The 9,567-nt window shown below is 47.7% G+C and overlaps 1 protein-coding gene and 1 long non-coding RNA gene across 5 annotated transcripts in view; one reads left to right on the plus strand and one right to left on the minus strand.

The window, feature by feature from the left end:
* Positions 1-7,081, minus strand: part of Plagl1 (PLAG1 like zinc finger 1) — a 112,945-nt gene extending 105,864 nt beyond the window's left edge. For all 4 annotated transcript variants that reach the window (XM_087190070.1, XM_087190074.1, XM_087190065.1 and 1 more), the window contains exon 1: positions 6,921-7,081. The gene's annotated coding sequence lies outside the window, so the exon portion shown is untranslated. The remainder of the gene's footprint in view (positions 1-6,920) is intronic.
* LOC147824231 (uncharacterized) lies at positions 6,662-7,927 on the plus strand. The gene is made up of 2 exons (XR_015442504.1): positions 6,662-6,731; positions 7,058-7,927. It is a non-coding gene; the product is annotated as an uncharacterized LOC147824231 (long non-coding RNA).
* The last annotated feature ends 1,640 nt before the right edge of the window (positions 7,928-9,567 follow it).

Here is a 9,567-nt window from a genome sequence, read left to right on the forward strand (position 1 = left end):
GCTCTTCGGCCTTTATTTGGTTTCCTTGCCATAGGTAAAATGCCTAAATCTGCAATGGAAAAAGCAAATAGATATGGTGGGCACATTCTCCTGGTGGAAATTAGTAATCTGAAAATGGCATGTGTTTGTTTCTTAGGAATTTACTCAGTATCACTGAGACCATGGATCTTCCTAAGGTTCTCCCCGAACTGGGCAGGATTCAAGGGCCTGCTGTATCTGTTAACCAAGGCCCCAATGTCCTCTTGGGACACCTCCATGGCAATTCCCCCCCTTCCAGGGACCATGTGGATTCCTTCTCTATAACTTCTCTTTCCAAGAATAGGGAATGATCATTTCTTTTTGATAAATATAGGTTGGGTATCCATTACCCAAATACTTGGGACCAGAAATATTCAGAATTTTTTTCAGAATATCTACATGTATCTCTGATGAGCTATTGGGGAGGGGGGTTAACCACAAAATTCATTATGTCTCATGTATACCTTATTCACACAGCTTGAAGGTAATTTTACCCAATACTTTTAGTGTATCTGCACTTCAGCTATAACTTGTCACATGAGGCGAGGTGCACAATTTTCCACTTGTGATATGTTGTTGGCACTCAAAAATTTTCACATTTTGGAGCATTGGGGATTTTGCATTGTCAAATTAGGAATGCTCAATCTGTACCCTTCACAGCCTTTACCCAAACCATAGCTGTATCTTTCCTGGCTATTTTTAATACACTTAGCAAATGTATTCACCAAATACCTACCATGAAGCACAACTGCTCTTTAAGTTTTCTATCATCTGCTGTGAATTTGAGGCAGCCTTGTCATTGGCTGGATAAACACTGTCATTAGTATCTTCCCATCCCAAGGCTACCAGAAAGGAAACCTGGGATCCCTGTGGCCATCTTGAGAGTTCAGCTTCAAGGTCTCTCATTATTGGTACCTTTACTCTTTTACTTCTCTGTTCCCCAATGCCACAAATCTGTCTTGGTCACTTACTCATCACAATATGAAACGCCAAGACTTAAAACACCAAGAGGTTTATTTTGCCTCATATTTTCAGCCTGTAGTCAGCTGGCTCCAAGGAAGGAAGGCATGGCCAAAGACCACAGCAGAGGAAAAGCTGCTCACATCATGGCAGCCAGAAAACAGAGTGAAGGGAGGAACTGAGGAGGAAGTCACACCCTACCAGGCGATCTGCCTCTCCTGACCACGCTCCACCTCCTACATCACATTCAGCTAGAGTTCACCACGATTCAATCACCCTTCAAAAGCCTCACCTTTAAGCACACAAGGCTTTGGGGGTCATCCAGATATTAACCATAACATTCCACCCCTGGCCCCTAAAAGACTCATGCACATTTCTTTATGAAAAATACATTTAGTCTACCTCTAAGAGTAACCAAAGCCTTAGCAGTTTCAGCATTGCTGAGAAGTCCAAGTCCAAAGTCTCCTCTACGACTCAAGGGAACCACTCAACCATAAGACTCTACAAAGATCAAAAAGAAAGTTAAACATTGCCAACATACAATGGCACAGGATAAACATTCCCATTCCAAAAGGGAGGAATATGTGAATAGAAAAATTCAGACCAAAGCAAGACTGAAACCTAGCAGGGCAGTTAAGTCCTATTGCTCTGTGTCCAACACCCATGGCAAAGACATGAGCTCCAAACAGCTTGGGTGTAGTTGCTGGTAGTTGTAGCCCTCATGGCTTCTCTCTTGGGATGGGAAGGCTCACTCAGACCTTCCATGTTCCTTGTTTCTCCAACTTCTTGGCATCTCCATTGTACTTCTGGCTTCATTCTCACAGCTTCACACACTGCCCTCTCAGGGGCACACTGTCTTGCTATCTTCTAAAATCTAGGTGGAAGCCTCCCTGACCCCACAACTCTTGTATTCTGCATGTCTATAAAACCAAGACTTGGTAGATGATGCCAAAGTCTGCTGCTAGCTCACACAGTAGCTGGGCCTTCTTATCTCATGGCTACAGAGGCCTCTGAGTGCCTAGATGGTGAAGCACTCTGAACCAAATCCCAAGAAATCAATTTCCTAAGTGGCATTCTTGAGTAGGGTGCCTTGGGGCTCTCCTCTCAAAGCAGTCTTTTATTTTCATACCTTTTTAACCTGGGGAGGATGAAATCTTTCTGATACTCTGGATGCTCTCAAGGCATACTTCCTACTGTTCTGATGCAAAATACTTGGCCTCATTTAATATTTTCAGCAACTTTGCTCTTTGCAGGCACTTCCTTTCTTGCCTTGCTGAAAACTTTTCAAATAGGCCTTTTGCTCTTGTTTTTCACAGTAGGTCTCATTAAAAGCAGCAAGTAGTAACCACACTACAGCCTGAATGTTGGGCTACATTGAAAATTCCTCCACCAGAGTCATTGGTCCACAGCCTAATCTTAGTCTCAAGACTTGAGCAAAATGTAGACATATTTTTTTGCCAGACCATAATGTATACATGGTCTCTAGCTCAACTACCAATGGGATCCTTGCTCTCAACTGACACCTGAGCCTGGTCTTCACTGTTGCATGGCTATCAGCATTCTCATCTTCTAAGCTCCAAGCAGAATCTCCAATCAAGCTATCTTATAGCATTCTAAGGCTGCTCTTCCAGCCAACATCTCCAAATGTTCCTAAACTCTTCTTGCAAGCCAGTTCCAAAGGCTTCTAAACTATGTGGTTAGGTCACAGCAATGACTCCCACTCTTCTGGTACTAAATCTGTCTCAGTCACTTTGTTACTGGGACACAATACACCCATAACTTAAAGGAGAAGTTTATTTTGGTTCACATTTTCAGAAGTTTCAGTCCTTGCATGATCGGCAGGATGGTGGAAGGGCCTGGACAGAGGAAAGCTGCTCACACCATGGCATCCAGAAAGCAGAGAGTGAAGGGAGGATTCAGGAGGCAGATACATTCTACCAGGCCATGCCTCTAATGACCCACATCTTTTGACCAGGCCTCACCTCCTAACCTCACATTTAGGTACAGTGCATCCACAATTCAATCACTCCTGAAAAAGCTCCACCTTTGGGCACATGAGTCCTTGGGGGATATCCAGATAAAAACCGTAAGAGCCACCTGACTGTCCCTCAATCCCCAGGTGATGAAGGATTCAAAAGATCATTCTCACCCTTCTAGAAAGGGTGAGCCCCTCTCCTCTCTCATGAAGTTCAAGCCTTATGAGCCTTCTGATGATACCTTCTTTTTGGGAGACTGTGTCACACCACTTAGCATTTACATTTCTGTATATGAAACCAACTAGGGTTCTTCAAGGCTCCTTGGCTAAATGCTGCCTTTCCACCTTCATGTATCACCTGTATTACCCAAGATTTTCATAGGCACATGGTTGGTGTGCAATACTCTTTTTGATTACTTGAGTTCAAAGATTAAAAGTGCCAATTTGAAAGACATGAAAGTAGGGGCTGCTTGTATCTAAAATGTGAAAGGTGATCCATGAAGATTAAGGATGCTCCTTTCTAAGAAAAAACTGACCCAGCACTGGGAACTCAAAAACAGCCTTCCTTTATACTTTTCTGTGTCTTATTTTTAATGAAGAGATTCTTGGTCATACTTTTCCATTCCAAGTTATCCATTATCCTAATTAAAATCTGACCCACATTCACGGGTTGTTTGCACATGGTCCCCTCCCCCAACGATCCAGGGACCAGACATGTGAGAGGAGCTATGCCAGGGAATAGGGTTTCTGACACCAAACTACCAGCTGCAGATGAGAGCAGTTAAGTTCCTGAGCAAAAAGGTTATTTTTCAAATAATATTACAACACATTACTGGAAGTTGGAGAGCAGGGTTCCCCCTTTTAAAGCTCTTCCATATATGACTTCCTTATAGCCTTCCCATCATCTGCTCCTCAGGAGTTGACTCATACTGATGTATTTTTAAAGAAATCAGTGAGGCTGGCCAAGGTGGCATACATCTGTAATCCTAGCATTCAGGAGGCTGAGGCAGTAGAATCACAAGTTCAAGGCCAGCCTGGGACTACATAGTGAGACCTTGTCTCAAAAAAATAAAGAAAGGAAAGAGGGAGGGGAGGAGGAAGAAAGAGAGAAGGAAGGAAGGAAGGATGGAGGGAAGGAAGGAAGGGAGAGAGACAGAGAGAGAGAAAGAGGAAAAGAAGTTTAACAAAGGAGGAAAAAAGATCAAAAAGTGGAAAAGTGGTAGACGGTGGTGAGCAGGACTGCTAACAGACACCCAGGATTACAGCCTTTGCCCTGTCTCCAGGGCGAGGAAACAGCCAGAGCAGGGTCATGTGCGGCAGGATCAGCCAGGGCATGGAGCACAGGAACGCAGAGGACTAAATTCCAAGATAGGGCCCTTCATTTCACAGCCACTAACTGCAAGCTCCCGGGCTTTATCCAGCCAGGCTCCAGCTCAGGTCTCTTTCTACAGCTGTCCAAGGGGGACTGTACTGTCTGCGAAGCCCACCAATGCCTGTTTGCAGCAGGACCACACAAGGTGAGCCAGGACCAGGAGCAGTGGCCATGCCCCACCACAGCCCACCACAGCCCACCACGGCCACATGCCTGCGGGCCCACAGGCTGCTCATCTTCACAAGTCTCCCCCAGATCATCTGGTTACCCACATTGTACAAATGAGCAGATACAGCTGGGTGAGGGACCTGTCAAGGGTCACCAGCTAGTAGTTATTCCACTTGGGCTTAGCTCAGCTTTTCAGCACCAACCACTTCATACGATGTCCTTCTACATGATGTGTTGAAATAACAAAATTTATATGTTTAGTAAAAATATGTAAGCCACCGAGAAGCCAGCTACGAGGTTTGATTCACTCATTTCCTTTTCCCTCACCTTCAATCCCATCAAAGTCTTTTCTCCTCCCCACTTCCCTTTATTCCTCTCACCTTCCTTTGTGCCTGCAGTGTCTGTCGCTTTAAACTTTTAACATACCGAGAACGAAAAACTAAAACAACTTTCAAAAGTGCATTCTCCAAAATGACTTATCCAAATACTATTTTAAGAGGAACTAAATAGTACAAACACAGGGCACACTTTAAAGTTTTCTCCTTAACAACCCTTTCTGAACTTCTGACAGAGCTGGGACTTTCAGAAATATAAAATGACAGAGTGCTTAGTAAAAAGACAGAATACCCAGTAAATTTAGAGTCACCATGAAACCAGAAGTCACTTCCATTTGAGATCATCAGTACATGATTACACTTGAATTTTATCTGATTGAAAAACAAAAAGAACACAGAAATCTAAATGCTAGGTACACCTTTTGCAGAGGACTTTGTTGTTCATTTGCTATCTTTATCATCTCATAACCAGGTTATACTGTAGCTGTTTGCACATTAATCTCCCCCACTGGATGGAGAGGGCTAGGGGGACAAAACATTTTATTCATCTCTGAATTCTGAGAATGTCCGGGTACATGAAGATCTTCGACACAGGTCTGTTGAATAATGGAACAGAAATTCACATTTAGCAGGAAAACATACGGCTTTCAGGCAAACCGGGGTTACCAAAGGACAGAACACTGGTGACGACTGGCTCATGATTTGTCCATAGAAAAATAATCTAAAGCTTTTAGTTCTTGAGAAGAAAAAAAATATACATGGTGCATTTTTCAAGCCATCCTCCACCGACTGGAGCTGGCTGGCTTTGGGGGGGGGGGTTGATTTTCCAAGTTATAGTTTACACCAACAACCTCACAGACCTGATCCCCAGAAAAACAACCCTCCTTTCCCTCTATCACTCAGCTCTCACTTGGCCCCAACTTTGCCTGCAAAACCAAAGCCTGAGCCTGACTGTTGTCACCTGCATCCGCATTTTTTGGTCATTCTTCTTTCTCCCTTTCTCCACACTTTCCTACACCCCACTCTATCTCACCTCTACCAACACGTTCTTAGGGGGTCACCTGCGACCTCCTGTCCAGGATCCCCCAGCAACTCCCCACCCCCACCCCAAAATCTTTGATCAAAACGTACACGCCCAGGACTTGTGGGGCGGGGAACAGGTGGCTTTGAAAAGCTCTCCACGCGGCAAGACCGCCCCGCAGCACCGGCACCAGGGGTCAGCTCTTCCCCGGCGCAGCGCAGGTCCCCTACTCAGCGGCGCCGCCCGAGCCGCCACCGCCAGCGGGAAGCGGATCCCGCGCGCCACTCGACAAGAGCGCCCGCCCCGTCGCACTCTGCGCGCCGTCGGGAGCCCTGGGGCGCCCCGGCCCGTGTCCCTTTTTCTCCCGAAGTTTTCGGGGACTTCCTTCGCCGCCACCGGGCCACCTTCTCCCATCAACTCGGTCTCTCAAGGGACCCGCGACGCTAGAGCTTGACCTCTCACGTTTGGCCGGTTCAGAAATGACTACACGCGGTAGGCTGGACCCCGCATCCCGCACCCCGGACCCCGGCTCCGCCCGGCGCGCGCCCACAGACGGCAGCGCACGCCCCGCCGCGCACGCTGGGACCGCGCGGGCGCCAGGGAAGGGGAAGCACGACCCGGAGGCGCACAAAGGCCGGCGGCCGCCCTGAGGGGTCCCCCGCCCCAGCCACCCGTCTCTGAGCAGGACGCGCGCACTGCCCGGGGCCAGGCGGCCTCGAGGGCCTGAGGCGGCGGCGCGCGCACGTGGGCACCTGTGAGACCGCGCGCCCGCGCCCGCGCCTGAGCGCGCCCCCGCTTCCGCCTACCTGGCCGCGCGCGCGCCGCCGAGTTCTCGCGGCCGCAAAGCTGTGGCGCGGAGTCCGCGGGGCGGCGCCGGAGACGGTGAGGGATGCGGGCGGCCGCCGGGCGGGCTGCGCGGCTGGGACTCGGCGTCGCGGAAAAGGGGAAGGGGAAGGGGAGGAAGGGGCGGGCGCGGCGGCGCGGGGAGCCCCCTCCGACTCTGGCCTGCTCGCGCGCCGAGCCGCCTCGGGACCTGTGCGCTCCCTGCCCGCCCCCGCGACGGCGACTTGCCTGTCCCTCGAGGCCGTGGTCATCGCCGTCGGCGGTGGCGACTCGAGTGTGGGCTCCGAGTCGGGCTCCCTGCGGCTCGCTCCGCCGCGCAGAAGTGCGAGATCTTGGGCGACGTAACTTTACCCTGTGTGCCAAAGGAGGGAAGTGGTAACACCGAGCCCGGCGAACCCACGTGTTGTGCGACTGGAAACTTAAAACAGCCAGGGGGAGGAGGTCGCACGGAGAAGACGCAGTTCGAGTCTGGCTCTTGGAAGTCTTCGGTACACAGAGGGCCCGGAGCTTAAAGCTCATTAGCTTCACATGCAAACTGCTGCTGCAGCCCTCCTAGGATTGTTGTGAGGATTCACGAGGTGAGCCCTGAGAGCCCTGCCCCGTGCCTGGCTCGCACCAAAGGCGCTGTGTAGAGGATTCAGGTCCCTGGGACCGGTCGGAGGGACCCGGGAAATGCAGAAATCACATTGACTGCAACTATGGGCCAGGTGTTTGAAACGCCCAGTGTGCTTAATTTACCCACAAACATGTGCACGTATGCGAGAGCATTCTGCCCGTGTCATAGCTCCAAAAAATAAGGCTCGGAGAAGTCGTGTAACTTGCTCAGTCTCACAAAATTCTGCCATATTACAATTCTGCCATATTACAGGTTTTTCCACAGTTACATGTCACAAATAATATGTAAATTATTACTATGACTTCTTGTTGGGACAACAGAAGAAATTCCCCACGAGAGAACAAAGTGCCTCAGAAAAACCTACTCACGAATTTTCCCTGCAAAACTTCCCCACTTCAGAACCAAAGCAAATGAAATGTTTTTCTGCAGGTGAAGTACCTTGCTGCAAAATCAAGAAACGGCTTTACTCAAGTGTATGCAGGTCATACATTCATTTTCTCTGCTAGCACGGTGTGTGTTTACTTTTCCTATCATTTATTCATACTGTTACAGTTCAAACTAGTGGGTTTATAATCTACCCTCAAGAGGCTTATAAATAAAACAGACAAAATGAAAGAAACTTTTGGGGGCAAGATACTTCATATACTTTTTCTCTGAATTACCACATCACTTTGCTGTAGTTATAATTACTTGCTGTTAGCCGGTGAAAATTCGAAAGTATATTAATTTGTTTAAATGCACACAGTCACAATTTGAACCCAATTTTGCCTGGATCCTAAACGTTGGCTCTTTTTTTTTTTAACACCTAGGCAAGAAAAGAATAAACTACTAAAATACATTAATTCATTTATGTAGTACAAAGTAGGAGGAAAGAATACCACAAATTATGATAGCTATTTTCTTAAACTGTTTCTATAGTGGAATAATTCAACATAAACTCCATACTCACAGTGCAGTGTTCTAAGGTGAGGAAAAGAGAGTGCTTATTACATTACCAGGCATAGCAGAGCATCGATAGAATGAATGCATTCATAAATAATCAGTAAAATGGTAGTTACTGGTGAGTGTGTCGCTAAGAATGAACTTGGGGTGTTGCCTGTCCCACACAAGTGCTTCTCCACTGGGCTACGTCCCCCATAAGTCACAGCCTTTCAATAGAATTATTCTTGTAAAATGACAATATAACCAAGACACCCCCTCCCCTTGGCTTATAAACAGGCAAGTTAAATTGTAAAAGGGTACAAGAGGAGAGTAGAAGCAAAGAAGCCAGACACAGTGGCTCACACCTGTCATCCCTGCACCTTGGTAGGCTGAGGTAGGAGGAGCCAAAGTTTGAGCATGGGCAATTTAGTGAGACCCTGAATCAAGATTTTTAAAGGGGACAGGGAACTGAGAAGGGGAGTGAGGGCGGTGAGGGGAGACATCCTTTCCTTCGCCTGCTTCTCAGAGGAGAAAGACTTTTGTACTTCAGGAAAAAACCCACAAAAGTGCATTGCAGTTTCTAACTGAGAAATGGGAGCCATAGTTTGACTTTTATTGTATGGGAGTCAAACCAGTGTTTCTAAAGATGGAAATCAAACTTGCTTCTGTGCTGCCCTCCCCAACATATTCGTCCCTCCTCCCTCTCCCTCTCGGAGCCTTTGGGTGGTGGGGGATGGGGTCACATCTTTAATAAGGGATGCCCCTTCCATACCTCTCCCTCTGGCCTGGAAGCATTCATGCAAGAAGTGAACTTTCAAAGACTTTCAAAGACAAATTCAATAAAGGAAGTGAGAGGGGCACACATACACCTTGCAAGGATTCAGGGGCTCAGGGAAAAGGTTGGAATGGGGGATCTAATAAAAAAGGAATGGCTCATTTTTGCATTTATCCAGGCCCACCCACTCCAAAGCCCAAGCTCCTTATCCGATGTGCTACCTGCTTTGCAAGAGACCAAGTTAGACCTCTGATCTAGACATGGCAATTGGCAAAATAGAAAGGAAAAGAGGAGAAAAGGATTCTGCTTTCTTAAATGAGCTGCAGAAGAAATGAGGCTCTTGGGCCTCAAGCTGCAAGCAAACTGATTCCCTAGTTCCAGGAGAGACCAGAGCTCCCCTTGGTCACGCACCTGTTAACCCTCATTTTCGAGTGTCACTAGTGGGGCCAGCAGTGAGTCAGTTTTAAAGTTCAGGGTCTGTCCTTCTGTACACTGCGCAGAGGCACTGTGTACACTGATACACCACACCATTCCTTTCACAGACTGATTTCCAGTCGGGGTCA

Source organism: Heterocephalus glaber, unplaced genomic scaffold, assembly GCF_053883595.1.
Source record: "Heterocephalus glaber isolate CG9 unplaced genomic scaffold, H.glaber_assembly_v1.0 deba00001550, whole genome shotgun sequence".
NCBI classification, from domain to species: Eukaryota; Metazoa; Chordata; class Mammalia; order Rodentia; family Bathyergidae; genus Heterocephalus; species Heterocephalus glaber.